The following is a 14,929-nucleotide window of genomic DNA, read 5'->3' as shown; positions in this document are numbered from 1 at the left end:
GCCACCCAGGCGCCCCAATAGGAAATATTTTAATACAGGGAAACAAAAGCTTATACAATCTTTGGAGGGCTGGGGGAGCAAAGGTCAGGAAAGCCACTCTCTTAGTTTGGATTCCTCACAAAGTAAAGCTTGAGGCAAGGACTTAGGAGTAGATAGTTTACTTGGGAGCTGATCCCAGGATTAGCAGAGAGAAATAAGGCAAAGAGGAATGGCCAACAGGGGTGTGTTGTAGAGATTGCATTATGGGAGCTTGATTCTAGCAGAACCTACTTAGAAACCTATAGAATCCATTCCAGAATTGTCCTCCCATGGGATGAAAGGTAGGAAGAATTATCCATTGCCTTCCAAGAATTGCCCCATGGATATTAACTCCCTGTATTTCTGAGCTGTACCACATTTTTGTGGTCCCAGCCGACTCCCATGACATCTGCAATGTCAGAGGAACCCTAGAACAGAAATAGAAATGTGTATCTGGCACTTGAGGAAGAATGCTGCCACCATGGAGTTGAAGCTTGTATGGAACTGTGCAACCATGGCTGAAACCAGAGGTGAAGCCAAGAGGATATAAACCAAGGTGCAGTCATTTGCTATAGCAGATTTTAGGAAATTGGATATGCAGGAGACATGAAGGAATAGCCAATAAAAGCCTTAGCTGCCTGTAGCGCCTAAGTAAATAGATGGTTCTCTGGTGGACCCTCAGAAGTCTCTGACCAAACCTTCTGCCTTTTGTCTAGTGCTATTAACCCACAGCTGCTACTGGAGAATTATGGCTTTTCTTTCACCCTTCAAATGTCACGCTCTGGCTTCTAATCAGTGATAATCTAATGGGAATCTAATCTGATGACAAGGATCTCTAAGAAATATAGTTTTTTTCCAAGTTTCATGCCCCTGAAAGGGTTGAGATTGTCCTAAGTATCAATAAATTATATCTGGCCCAGCAACAACTGATGAATTACCTATGAAGAGTTTGCAAAAATATGTAGAAATTGAGGGGGTTTTAAATTTTTTTTTAATTTTTTGACAGAGTGGGAGAGAGGGGTGGAGGAAGGGAGAGAGAGAATCTTAAGCAGGCTTCATGCTCAGCATGGATCCTGACATGAGGCTCGATCCCACAAACCTGGAATCATGACCTGAGCCAAAATCAAGAGTCTGACACTCAACCAACTGAGCACCCAGGTGCTTCTATGTAGAACTTGTTTTAATGACTTTCTATTCGCTCCATTGGTGAGGGAGGGAACTCACCCTAGGGGATGAGCCAAACACGCAACACAGGATGCATGTGATCAACAGCAGTTGATTAGTCACATGTACTCAAAGCTTGGGGGGGGTGGGGTGGTAAAAACACTGCATGTCACACAGGGCTACTGGGGAGTTGCACTCAGGAACAGCATGAATAGCTAGGAGTTGTGGGAAGCAGGTTTGTGGTGTCAAGAGGGTGGGGTCCCCCCTGATTCCCGGGGAGGATGTGATGGGCTTGTTTGAATAATTCCACTTGCTTGTTAGGAACTAAAACCTTCTACTCAGGGATAAGCAGGAACTATGCCTGATACCTTTGGTAAGGAGAGTTGCTTTGCTAGGGAACCTTATCCAGAGGGAGTTAGGCCATTCAAGGCCCTCTTGATTTTACCAAAAATCAAGGCAGCACCTAATACTATGCTGTAATTTTAGGCTTTATGCCACATACACAACAATCAATTTTCACTAGTTTGGGTAGAAAAAAAAGGGCATGTCTTTTTTTTTTTTCCAATTAAGATTAAATGGTTCTCATTTAATTATCTCATTTTGCAAGGCAGCCCTTTCTTCCCAAGATTTCCTCTATTTTGTGGCAAGCCCAAGAACCTCAAAGTCCGACTCAATTGCAAGGATCAGTGCTTGGGATAACATCCCCTAAGAAGGGAAAAGAAAACAGGGCCTGGCACTTAGGGAGCATTGGAGAATATTTGAATGAACACATGAACCAGCTAGCAAGCTGAGCCAGGAGAGAAATCCCAACTTCTTCACTGCTTTTGTTTCCGTAGACACTTGGTGTCTTTGGCCGTACAGCAGTCACTTTCCACCAGCTGTTGGTGTCCGTGGGTTCAATACCACCTTGTCCCTGGTGGTTGAGGAGTGTTGTCTCTCCTCCTTAAATCTGAAATTCAGTCCTCCCTGTCTCAACAGCTGCTGCTACAGACTTTAGGGAAAGTGGAAAGAATCTGGAGCCCAGGAAGCATTGTCCACCCAATCTGCCTTTATCTGAACCACTTTCCCTGTCAGAAATAATATCACAGTTTGCTGCATTATATACTCACTCTTGTTTTTCTGTGCACCCCCCACATACATTTTCCTCAGCCTCTATAACTGTGTCTACATAATTTTCAATTAAATAGCTATTTAAATTTAAATGTAAACATTTTTCCCAAGTTACACTAGCAACATTCTAAGTGCTCAGTACCACCTATAGTCAGTGTCTACTGTATTGGACAATATAACTTATACAACTTTTTTATCATTACAGAAAATTCTGTTTGAGAGTGCCACCTGTATCAATTTTGTGGATCATTTATGCATTTACTGAATACCTGCTATGTGCTTGACCTTATTCTAAGCACTGAGGGCATAGCAGTAGACAAGATAGGCAAAATTTCTACCATCCCAGAACTTACATTTTAATTCACAAATCCTACATCTAAATGTCAGTGTGTATCAATAGCTTGAGGAAGGACGCCACTGGAAAACAGATGGCTAATTGTTCTTAAACATCCTGATTCATCCCCAGTCTGATTTCTTTGAGGTATAGCTCAATTTTCTTCAATTTTTGGAGCTCTGAATTTTATACTCCTGGTTTGGGCTGATTTGCAAGGCACAAATGGCTTACATATTTGACTCACCTTTAAGTATTGACTGTCATTGTTAAGTCTTTTAGATTCTGGGTAGAGGTTTATTTGAAAAGTAGTTGTTCTAGGATTTAATCATTTAAATTCATTCTGGCAGCTTGTGTTTATAATTTTAATTCATTGAAAGGTCTCATTTTTATTGAAGTGTATAACCACAACAGAGACTAGGAAATACACTGTAGTCATGTTGTTTTTCTACCACAAATCCATGTTTTAATACATGCCACCCCCCATGTAGGTGTTACTACTCATACAGCATTACTATTACTAGCCTAAAAAGTTGAATAATGGAGATGGGTGACATTTTCAAAGCAGTCATTAGGATTCAAACATACTATGCTAATACTCTCAACAAGAGCCACAAATGCCAGCACCAACAATTCAAACTAATGAACTATAAACATTTGCACACTTGTGAACTGATCAATTGTAGTATGTTACAGTTGAAAGAGACTATGGAAATGGACCTTTCTGCTCTAATTCCCTCTTTCCTCATTTATTGGTCCTTTGAAGATATAAATGATTTATCCAAGGTAATAGTTAAAGAGTAAAACCCTGCCATAGCCAGAAATTCACTTTTGCAGAGGAAAGGTTCTCAGACTTCAGCATGCATCCTTGAGGGCTTGTTGAAGCATAGATTGCTGGGCCCTACCTTGAGAGTTTCTAATTCAGTGCTCTAGGGTGGAACCTGAGAATTTACATTCCTAACAACTTCCTGGTACTGCTGGTGGTCTGAGAACCACATTTTTAGAGTCAGTGGTATAAACAATGTGGTTACTGCTGTGAAGTTAATGAAATGATGAGAATGAGCCTACATAGCTAGCCCTAGGGATCTGAGGGTCCAGCTGCATGATCATATCTATCCATGTATCCACTGGTTTTGGCACCACGCAGTGCCACTTGGCTAGTGCCGTGTAAACATTAATGGGGATGTAAACATTCTGGGTCTGATAGCTGCCTGGACTTATAAGACAGTGACATTCCAGCTGTCTCATGGTTAGTAGGCATTTATTTTGATCCGGGAAGATTGAGCCTTGGGGACCCAGCCTCCATCTCTCTGCCTCCCAACTTCTGCCTGCTGTTTCCCTGTCAGTTTTGTCCTTTCTTCGGAATATCCTTCCCTCCCCCAGAAAATGAGAACATTGGCCTAATCTCATTTGAGAAGCTGGAGAGTCACATAGTCAAATTGCATTGTTTAGGAATTTTAAAGCAGCAAGTGGTAGATCTTCTGGGGTTTAATGTACTCATCTTCAAACTCCTGCCTCATTGTCCTCACTCAGCATCTTTGTACTTTTTTTACCTTTACTAGTCAGAATCCTTCTTAACCTTGCAAGTTTAGCTCATATTCCATCTCCTTCAGAAGTCCTGCTACTCTCCAGAAGATGTTATTTTTCCTTCCTCTGAAGGGATAGGACATGTTTCTTGTACTTCTGTGGTCTAAACTCTGTGGAGGTGTTATTTCATTCGCAGAACAACCTTGTAGCATAGGTGTGATACCTGTTTTACTGACAGAAAATGTGCTACCCTTCTTGAGTCTCAGGGTCTAAGTTGTTATAATTTTCTAGAATACAGTGTAATAATTTGTCTTATACAACTGATAAGGGCAAAGCTGGCTATAGAGTGATTTTTTTTTTGACATGATATTTGTTCCCCCTGCTAAACTGCAAGTTCCTTGAGGGCAGGGATCATGTCTCATTTGCTTTTATTCCCAGTCCCAGTCCCTACTGCTAACACAGTACTTAGTACTTAGCAGCACTCAGTATTTTCCAAAGAAGTGGATCTCCAGGTTAATTGTTGTTTATATTGTATCTTCCTGCCCTGATTCTCTGTGTAGTTGGCTTTGGTCCCCAAAGAAAGGAGATCCTTTCAGTGTGGTTTATCCTCCCTGATCCCACACAGAATTTGTGGCCATGGCTGCCCCCTCTGTTTTCTCTGTGAATGCAGTCTTGGGGAAAAGGAACATCAGTCTACCTTGGGAAGAAGTGATTTGGGATTAGGGTTGTTTTAGCTTTATGCCAGTCTCTTAGTCTGTACGTGGCTTCCACACCCTCTTGACTTCACTGAACCACATTCTCTCTCCCTTTTAGTCATTATCTCCTTAATCTTCCTGACATCCCTGGAAGCCAAGTAGCAAGGACAAGTGAGAGGTATATCAAAGATATATTGGGTAAAATATCACAAAGAATTCACGTTGCATGAAACTTGAATCGCATGGGAGGCTGTGGATCTAAATATTTAAGAAACACTGAATCAGTCATTTCTGTTTTAAACATAACTTGCAAATGTGGTTTCATCAATCATCCTACTTCCTTCATCTCCCATAAAATGCCAGTCTCAGGAATGAGAATAAGCAGCGCTGGCCTCACTGTGGCTCTAGTGCTCTTTCAGGCTGGGGTAAGGGTCCCTGGTTCTTGATTGACTGCACATTAGAATCCCAAGGGAATCTGATTTAATCTACCCAGTACATTCCTCCAGGGTTCTAATGTGTAGTCAGGATGAAGAAGTACTAGATTAGGTTCTTGGTTTCCAACCTTGGTTGATCATAAGAGCCATCTTGGGAGCCTTTTTGATTGCTCCATCTAAGAACCTGGGAATTAGAATTCCTGAGGGAAAGACTTAGGAATCTATCTTAAAAATAGGTTCTGACCATCAGCTAGTCTTGGGAATACTAATTATGATACTTGTAGATATTTCTTCTCGCCCTTCCAGTTATCAAAGTAAGGTCTAATTATCAACATAGTTAAGTGGGCTGGTTAAGGCCCTCACAGGTGAGATGAAATGTATTATTTTACTCATGCTTCCTGGAGCAAGGAATAAAGTTGAGGATTATCAGAAATGCTTGGAATATTGTGACTTCACTGTGGGACTGAACTTGCCTACACGGATCTTGCCCATCACCTTAATTCCTACTCTTCAGGTAATGGCTATAAGTGTTCCTCTCTTCCCCGGGTATTGTGGGCAGCATAAATGTGACTTCCTGGTCCTGTACCACATAGGGAGTGACTTGCACACTACCAACACTGAGTTGCAGGACATCTTTGTATTGGGAGCAGACAGCACTACATTCCTCTGATGGCCTTGCCCGCAGATTGAGGTAGAATCTATAGAGCCTCAAACTTCAGGCTGTATCTGTTTTATATTGGCCCACCTCACTCGTACCCGCATAATTTTTCATTTCATTATAATTTTTATTCCAGCCATACATTCAACAGACTCTGCATCTCCTATGGAATCACCAGACATAAATTACATATTTTGAAAGATTAAACCAAAGCCATAAATTAAAACCGTCTTCACACTGGCTCAAGAATTACAGAAGTCTTTATGTGGATTGAAGTTGGATGGGAGAAGCTCAGGACAAAGAATGGCAGGAAAAAAGACTGTTCTTGAGATCAAAATTAAAATTTAGCAAGGACTATGATATTAGGAATAATTTCACATACTGCAATGTATTGCTGGTTCATAGCATGCAGCATTATTTAAATCTTCTCTCCACATGTAAAACATGGTGATAAGAGTTTGCCTGTTTCATATGGCCTTCCCTCCCTTTCCATTGTAAAAACTTGGCACATCTTTTAGGACAAATGGCTGCTTCCCAAAGGAAATACACATATTCTTAGGTTCCAAAATTCAATTTCTAAAGGTATTTTTCAGGCACTGCAAAAGAAAGAAAAAAAAAATGAATGTGTTTGCTGTGGACAAGAAATAATCTTTTTCATAAGCAGTCCAGTCAAAATGATAAAACATCCTCCTTTAGCATTTGGCATTGCTACAATATCATTTAATTCCCTGACCTCAGTGTATAGTTTTTAATCCCAAAACCATAAAAGAGGGAGTGTGGTATGTGTACTTCACCTTGCACAAGCACCTTTCTGTCTCCTCAAATGAGATAAATGTCCTTAATACACTTTAATGCCATAAAAAAGAAGTCTGTGTCATTCTAATAAGCCTCAAGCTCCTGGTCCTATTTTTACCCCCTTGCTGACTTCAGTGGCTGTGGACTGCAGAACACCCTCCCCCAGCAAATGCAAATAAACTCCAGCTGGTCTTGAACACTCAGGCAATTACTTCTCAGTCCTCCAAGCAAAGTCTACGTTAATTGATTCCTTTTTGTAGGCTTTTCCTTAGTAGAAGGGATCTGTTTTTGCCCTTCTGTTTGGAATTCAGCATCTCATGGATCTGACAGACTCTAATATTGTCTTTTATTTTTCAGAGAAGAAAATACAGAGGGGAAGAGAGGGAAAGGGCACTACTGAAGTGTTTTTTATCCTTCAGAGTTTACTGAGATCCTGGCTCCAAGGGTGGAGGGTAGATCTGCTTGCACTGCTTCCTAAGTCAGTACGGTTCTCTCCACAGACAGACATTTATTCTCCTCCTAGTTTACTAGAAAAGTGCTCATGCAGGTTCTGCACCACGAAAGCCTTTATAAATCGGAAATCACACAGTCCTATTTCTTTTGGCTTGTAGTCTTGCCCCTATGAATTAATTGCTAGTGTTTTAAAATAGGGAGAGATGTGATGTATGGCTTCTCTTGAAAATTTAGGGAAAGTTTTTTTTGAGAAGATTTTTCAGTTTAAGGGAAAAAAAGACTCCTTTTCCTACTGACAATTGGCTAGGACCTAAAAATACCATTCCCTTGTGTTTTCAAGTTCACCATAGTCACCACTATTCCCTATAGACTCCCAGGACTGAGACAAAGTGACAGGCTATAGTCAGGCTCACAATGTCGATCATAGGTTCAGAGGAAAGTGAAATATTTCTTGCTCAAAACTGAAAAAATTTGGAAGAACGATTGGAAAAGCCACAAGTTTCAGGAAAAATTATAAGAACATCTATTTCTTTATGGAAGTGAAGGATATTCTTGTGTTAAATATGCAGATCATCTGTATGAAAAGAATTTGACTAAAAACCTTTTCTAACCCAAACTTAGCCCTGTGGATACATGCATCTATTTGTGACTTATGATGTAAGTGAGCCTGAGAAACCTTCATATTTGCTTTCCTGAAGTAACCCACTGCTCATGATACTCAGGCCCTGGGGTAACTTGCTGAATATCAGTTCCTTTCACTTTCCTGATTTTTTTTTCTCTATCCTCACAAGACCAAGAGCAGCAGTCTGTATGCCATTCGCTTGGGGGAAAGGGAGAGACAGAAGCAACGTACTAGATACACAGGACGTGCTTCACTTAATTTAATTCTCTCAGTAATCTTTTTTTTATTATTTGTTTATTTAAGTTCAAGTTAGTTAACATACAGGGTGGTATTAGTTTCAGGAGTAGAACCCAGTGATTCATCACTTATGTATAACACCCAGTGCTTATCCCAACAAGTGCCCTCCTTAATGCCCATCACCCATTTAGCCCATCCCTATACCCACTTCCCTTCCAGCAACCCTCAGTTTGGTCTATTTAAGAGTCTCTTATGGTTTGCCTCCCTCTCTGTTTTTATCTTAATTTTCCTTCTCTTCCCCTGTGTTCATCTGTTGTGGTTCTTAAATTCCTCATATGAGTGAAATCATGATATGTGTCTTTCTCTGATTGACTTATTTTGCTTAGCATAATACTCTCTAGTTCTGTCCACGTTGTTGCAGATGGCAAGATTTCATTCTTCTTGATGGCTGAGTATTATTCCATTGTATATATACTACATCTTTATCCATTCATGAGTCGATGGACATTTGGGCTCTTTCCATACTTTGGCTATTGTCAATAGCGCTGCTATAAACATTGGGGTGTATGTGCCCCTTCGAAATAGCATTTTTGTATTCTTTGGATAAATAACTAGTAGTGCAATTGCTGGGTCATAGGGTAGTTCTATTTTTAATTTTTTGAGGAACCTCCATACTGTTTTCCAGAATGGCTGCATCAGTTTCATTCCCAGCAGCAGTTCAAAAGTGTTCCCCTTTCTCTGCATCCTCACCAACATCTGTTGTTGCCTGAGTTATTAATTTTAACCATTCTGACTTAGGTGTCAGCCTCATTTACAAATGAGAAAGCTGACAATCAGGGAAGTTAAGTAACTTGCTTAAGATCACATAGCAAAGCTACTCAGTGGTAGGCCTGCCTGGTTCTTTTTCCTACAGCATGGTCCACCTGCTGCTCATTGAAATGCTTTCCCTGAGTTACTACTTAACACATGACTTGAGCTTTTATTATGGGTTGACAAGGAGCAGCCATGCCAAGAATAAATAATCTGTTCATATTCCATGAATATGGAATGAATATGAGGAATTCCATCCTCATACTGAGGATGCTAATGCTTATCAAAAATTGTCTAATGATCTTTTCTTAGAAGTTAGTGATAGAAAAGGGTTGTATTCCTGAACAAAATGCAAACTGTACCTCTATGCAGCCAGAAAAAAAATTATGCTATCTTTTTTGCATTTACTTCTAGGAAGCTCCAAGACAAAAGTATTATTGTTTCATTGTATTTTATGGTAAAATTGATTTCCACTTTGTCCACATAATTTTGGATCTCCCTTTTTGATATTATTAATGTGCTTTGATGTGTTAATCTCTTATACAAGTTGCATCTAGTAGTAAGCCTCCTCAGAGAACTTTTTAAGGAAAACAAAGGTATAAATAACAACCTTAAAGTTCAACTTGTACCCATAAAAATAAATTCTAAATTTAATTTAAATAAGACACTGGATTTAACAAAAGGGACTATCTGAGTAATATCCCAAAGTCTTTGTTTCATTTCTAGCTTAGGGAAAGCACAATTCAGAGATGGTTGGTGAGCTCTGGCCTAATGTGTCATTTTCTTGTCTTCTGCTATTAGGTATTCACTCTGAGCACTTGTTGTGTGCCAGGTACTAGGGCAGGTGCTTTGCATGCATTGACTGGTCTTTGCAGCAAGCATATCAAGTAACATTCTTACCCCATTTACAAACAAGAAATCCACCAGAGAAGTCTAGAAACTAGCTCAAGGTCTCACATCTGGTAGATGTGATGTTGAACAAAGACTGAGTTTTTGGTGTCTGTGTCCTCGCCTATAAAATGGAGATGTATGCCCCTTTCGAAACTTTTGTGCAGGCCTGTGATGTTAGTTGTTATTTGAACTCTCCTGTTCTTCTCCCCCCACCCCCTTCATCATTTTCCCAAAGGGCACTATTATAGGTGTTGGCTGTTAGTTTAGTCAGTTCTTCCTGAGTCCTAAAGAGATGGGGAGCCATTGTTTTGTTTTGTGCCAACTTTTATTATTCACCTGAATTGTTGGTCATCTTTATTCTTTGCCTCGCAAAATATTTTAAAGCTCATCTTAAATATAGTTGGTTCTCATAATTCATGGCAGTTATGTTCTATAAAGTTTTCATAAATACTGAATAGTAAATACAAGCCATTGCTCTTAGGGGAAATAAAGGGTTAGGTTCCTGTGAGCCTGAGGTCACAGTTTTGTCAGTTGATCCATATGTAACCTTGTTTTCATGTGTTGTTGTTTAAAGACACCTTATGTAATATATATTATTAATTCATTAGCTTTGAACTCACAGCCAATAGCACCATAACTCATGCCTTGTTGCACTTAGGAGCCCTAGACAGCACTTCAGCACTGTGCTTGCAGGCCATTTCAAATAGAACAATAAAAAGCTGGGGCGCCTGGGTGGCTCAGTCGGTTAAGCGGCCAACTTTGGCTCAGGTCATGACCTCGCGGTCTGTGAGTTCGAGCCCGGCGTCGGGCTCTGGGCTGACAGCTCAGAGCCTGGAGCCTGTTTCAGATTCTGTGTCTCCCTCTCTCTGACCCTCCCCCGTTCATGCTCTGTCTCTCTCTGTCTCAAAAATAAATAAATGTTATAAAAAATAATAATAATAAAAAGAAAAAGAAAAAGAAATAAAAAGCCCCCAAATGTTAAAAACATAGTACTCAATAGCCTATGGAAAGGATAATTGTTCACAGTATGAGAGCTAAAACAAGAAGACAAAAATAAAGATGACGACAGATCATTGCCTTGTTTGACCTCAGCTGGGAACATGTGTTTTGGACAATGCAAGCATGTATGCAAATGATTGCTAAGGCACCTTGAGGATTGATTTGGGGATTAGGAATAAATTTTAGGGATTTTAACTCTTTGCTTTTTGTAAGATAAACATTTTTTTCCAGGTTTTTATGGTTTTTTTTACTTAATTATAGTTTTTGCTTTGTAATTTTTATGTAATAAAGTTTATGTTTTTCTTGTTGCTTCAAACTTTGATTTAGATTTAGCAAAGCTTTTCTACTCCCAGTAGAATTTGCTCTTTCTTCTAGTATTTGTATACATATTTTACATTTAAAGGTCTGGTCCTTTGAATTTATGCTGGTGTGTAATATTTGGAAGTTAGTACAATTTTATCTTTCCCATATTACTCTGCTAATCTCTCAATGTTTACTTAAAAGTTCTTTTTGCCTATTAATTTAATATGCTGCTTTTATCATATAAATTTCCATATATAATTGGGTCTATTCATGTGTTAATATCAAATTGGCTTGATTATGTAGTGGCCTTACAGTTTGTTTCAGTGTCTGGTAGGGCTGACAGTCCCTCTTTCCCCTGTCCTTACCTTATTGGGTTTTTGTGTTGTTGTTTTCCAGGATTTTCCTGGCTGTTCTTCCTTATTCTATATGAACTTGTTATTTCAAGTCAGTTTACACATCACATATCAGAGCTTTTCATTTGGCTCTTCATTACTTCTTCTCTGCTACATGAACATTTCTAATTGCAACATTTTAAGTGACCTGTGAAAGAGAAAAATTACCCTTCCTGAATCAGTGGAATAGATAGAACTGTTCCATTTAAACCAAAGCGGGGAGAAGTAGGATTCTTTTAGGCTCACCTTCTTTAAGAAGTGATTCAGGTTACTTGTACCTCTTTGTTTTCCCTGAGCCTAATAGTCAGTGAGATCCCCACCTGTGCCACTGTATCTGCATGTTTGGGCAAATATTTTCATCCTCCTCCTCTCTTCAGTCTCTTGGCTGTAAACTGTACTTTCTTAGAATTTCATCCCAGATATTAGTTGTCTTCCTTGGAGCTTCTAAATTATTCCCCGAGGGACCAGATACAATGAATGTTTCCTACTATATGGTTAAAAAACAGCTTTAGATGGAATCTCATTGTGCCTGTCTGTCTATCCAAAACACAACTACCCACCCAAGAGACTCAGGTGAGAAACCATTGTTAGAACTAAGTGAGTTTGGTTAGGTCACAAAATGAATACACAAAATACAGTCATTTTCATATAGAGGCAGTTAGAAGATATAATGGAAGCAGAAATTCCATCACAGTGGCAAAAAAATATGTGTATATATATGTGTATATGTATATATGTATACATGTATATATGCATATAAAATGTATATAAAATGCCTAGGAATTAATTCAATAAGACTATAGAACTCAAATGAAGGAAAAACACTATAAAACTCCACAAAACTATTAACTATACTGGAATTAAAATAATAAAAACCCACACACAAAAAACAACTCCACAAAAAGACCTAAATAAAGATTAATTTTGAATAAATACAAGCCATGTGGTGCTTATAGTTGGGATACCCCTGTATAACCCAGATGATACCAAGTGCCCAATTTATGAGCTCAGTTGTTTCTTTGATATGTGAATAAAATGGCTCTATTGTATATATTGTCGAAAGTCGAACAGTTTCTCAAAAATCTCTCAGCATTTTTAGAGATGACTGAGGGGCTTATGTTCTTCTTAATCAATATAAACTACAACTGTTTCTCTGCTCTCCTGTTATTTAATCATTTATTTATTCATTCATATATTTAATCACTTTACAATTGAGTGCTTGCTGTGTCCTAAACCCTCCATAGATGCCCACTAACCGTTGCTTAGGACTCCTATGACTCCTTTCTATTCATGGGCACTCTTGTCTTGGAACATAGTCTCTTCTGTCATTGCCCATCTGAGCACCACTGACATAAGGCTGTTTTGTACAAGACTTTTGCTGAGATTTTTGAGGGTACTAGTGGTGGATAAGCATTGTGGAGGGGAAGAATAGATGTAGTGTATAAGTAAAAATAGCATAAAACAAACAAAAATTAAATGTTACACATCTTAAAGTTTATGGGTCATCCCCTCTGGGAAATTTCTCACTTTATCTTTGATTCTTGGGTCCCACCTACTCCTATCTTTTGGAATTGCCCTTTTTCTGTCTCTCAACATGTCTTGTGTATCCTCTCTTTAGCCTCTGATTTCTGGACTGCTTAGCCCCTATCCTACCTTAGAGAACTGAAATCTGTTATTTTTATAATGGAGAACAGTTGATCTCTTTTTCTCCCTCTTGCTCATCCAGATCACTCTCAGGGGGGCTTTAATTAGTCATTGAGCTATTGTGCCCATACCCAAAAAAGTGCTTCTTCTCACTCTCTGAAAAGAATTCTTTTGATCTTCATAGCTACAATTTTTAAAATTTTATTTTTCTCCTCAGTACACTCAGATTTTGAAGAGATCAAGTCTTTACCAAATTAATAAAGTAAGTAGAAGATAATTACATCTATAATACCAATGATATTTTTTCTGGAATTTAATAAAATGATAAAGTTAATTTAAGGGAAAAACATACTCAAAGAACAAGATAAATCATAAAAAGTAATAATGGAGGACTAACTTTACCAAGAGTTTAATTTAAACAACGCTTATTATTATAGTAGAAGAATGAACAGAGATGTAAAATGTAACACAAAGTCCAGAAATAGATCTAAAGGAAATAAAAAATACCAGAAGAAAATACAGGCGACTATTTATGTAATCCTGGACTAAAGAAGGCCTCTCTAACCATGGCTGTGTGTGGATTGGTGTGTATGTGTATCATTCTTAAAAAAAAAAATGATGTTTTACAACATGGATGGACCTAAGAAACGTTATGCTAAGTGAAAGAGCCATATACAAAAACTATGCATTGTATGATTCTATTTATGTGAAATGTACAGAATGAGCAAATGTGTATAGCAGATTAGTAGTTGTCAGGGGCTGGGAAGAGGGGAGAAGGAAAGTGACTGCTAATTAAACATAGGAGTTTTTGGATTTTGTTTTTTAGGGTTTTTCTTTTTTTTTTAGAGTGATGAAAAATGTTCTGGAATTAGGTACTGGTGATGGTTACACAACTTGAATATATTAATGACCACTGAATTGTATATTTAAAAGGCTGAATTTGGGGCACCTGGGTCGCTCAGTTGGTTGAGCAGCCGACTTTGGCTCAGGTCATGATCTCGTGGTCCATGAGTTCGAGCCCCGCGTCGGGCTCGGTGCTGGCAGCTCAGAGCCTGGAGCCTGTTTCAGATTCTGTGTTTCCCTCTCTCTGATCCTCCCCCATTCATGCTCTGTCTCTCTCTCTGTCTCAAAAATAAACATTAAAAAAAGTAATAAAAATAAAAGGCTGAATTTATTTATTTATTTTTTTAAATTTTTTTTTTTTAACGTTTATTTATTTTTGAGACAGAGAAAGACACAGCATGAACGGGGGAGGGGCAGAGAGAGAGGGAGACACAGAATCGGAAGCAGGCTCCAGGCTCTGAGCCATCAGCCCAGAGCCCGACGTGGGGCTTGAACTCACGGACCGCGAGATCGTGACCCGGGCTGAAGTCGGACACTTAACCGACTGAGCCACCCAGGCGCCCCAAGGCTGAATTTAATAATACATGGATTATATCTCAACACAAACATTTTAAAGATAAATCTGTTCCACTTGGGATATTATGAGAAAATAATGCAGCATGCCAGTAGAGAATGGTTAAAGAAAGCGTTAAAGAAAAAGATATTCAATGACATTTGTTAAGGATGGTGCGTCAGGCTCTATTCAGGACCTTCAGGACTAGTATAGGGAACCATGCAATGGGATATAACAGTTGGGGAGAGAGATTGGGCTCAACTCTGAACACAGCTTGGGCCAGTGGCCGTTTATAGCCAAGGATCAGGGTGGGGGTCAGTGGATGGAAAATGACTAAGAGGAAACATCAGGGGTAAAGGGTTTTGGCTAAACTGACCTAACAAGATTCTTGCTAAAGACAGTCCAGGGTAATTATCACCTGGGGCTTGATGGATACTGAGGGTGGAGGGT

General features: G+C 39.1%; 1 protein-coding gene and 1 long non-coding RNA gene across 3 annotated transcripts in view; one reads left to right on the top strand and one right to left on the bottom strand.

Annotated features, from left to right (window-relative positions):
- Positions 1-14,929, top strand: part of TMEM108 (transmembrane protein 108) — a 364,334-nt gene that overhangs the window by 174,157 nt on the left and 175,248 nt on the right. The gene's annotated exons all lie outside the window — the stretch shown is intronic.
- Positions 6,180-14,929, bottom strand: part of LOC109259250 (uncharacterized) — a 97,067-nt gene continuing 88,317 nt past the window's right edge. The window contains exons 3-4 of the long non-coding RNA XR_002076605.2: positions 11,413-11,587; positions 6,180-6,533 (exon numbers count right to left, since the gene is read on the bottom strand). This is a non-coding gene — a long non-coding RNA (uncharacterized LOC109259250). The remainder of the gene's footprint in view (positions 6,534-11,412; positions 11,588-14,929) is intronic.

Source organism: Panthera pardus, unplaced genomic scaffold, assembly GCF_024362965.1.
Source record: "Panthera pardus isolate Hobbes unplaced genomic scaffold, ASM2436296v1 HiC_scaffold_16, whole genome shotgun sequence".
NCBI classification, from domain to species: Eukaryota; Metazoa; Chordata; class Mammalia; order Carnivora; family Felidae; genus Panthera; species Panthera pardus.
This window is presented reverse-complemented; position numbering and strand designations above follow the sequence as displayed.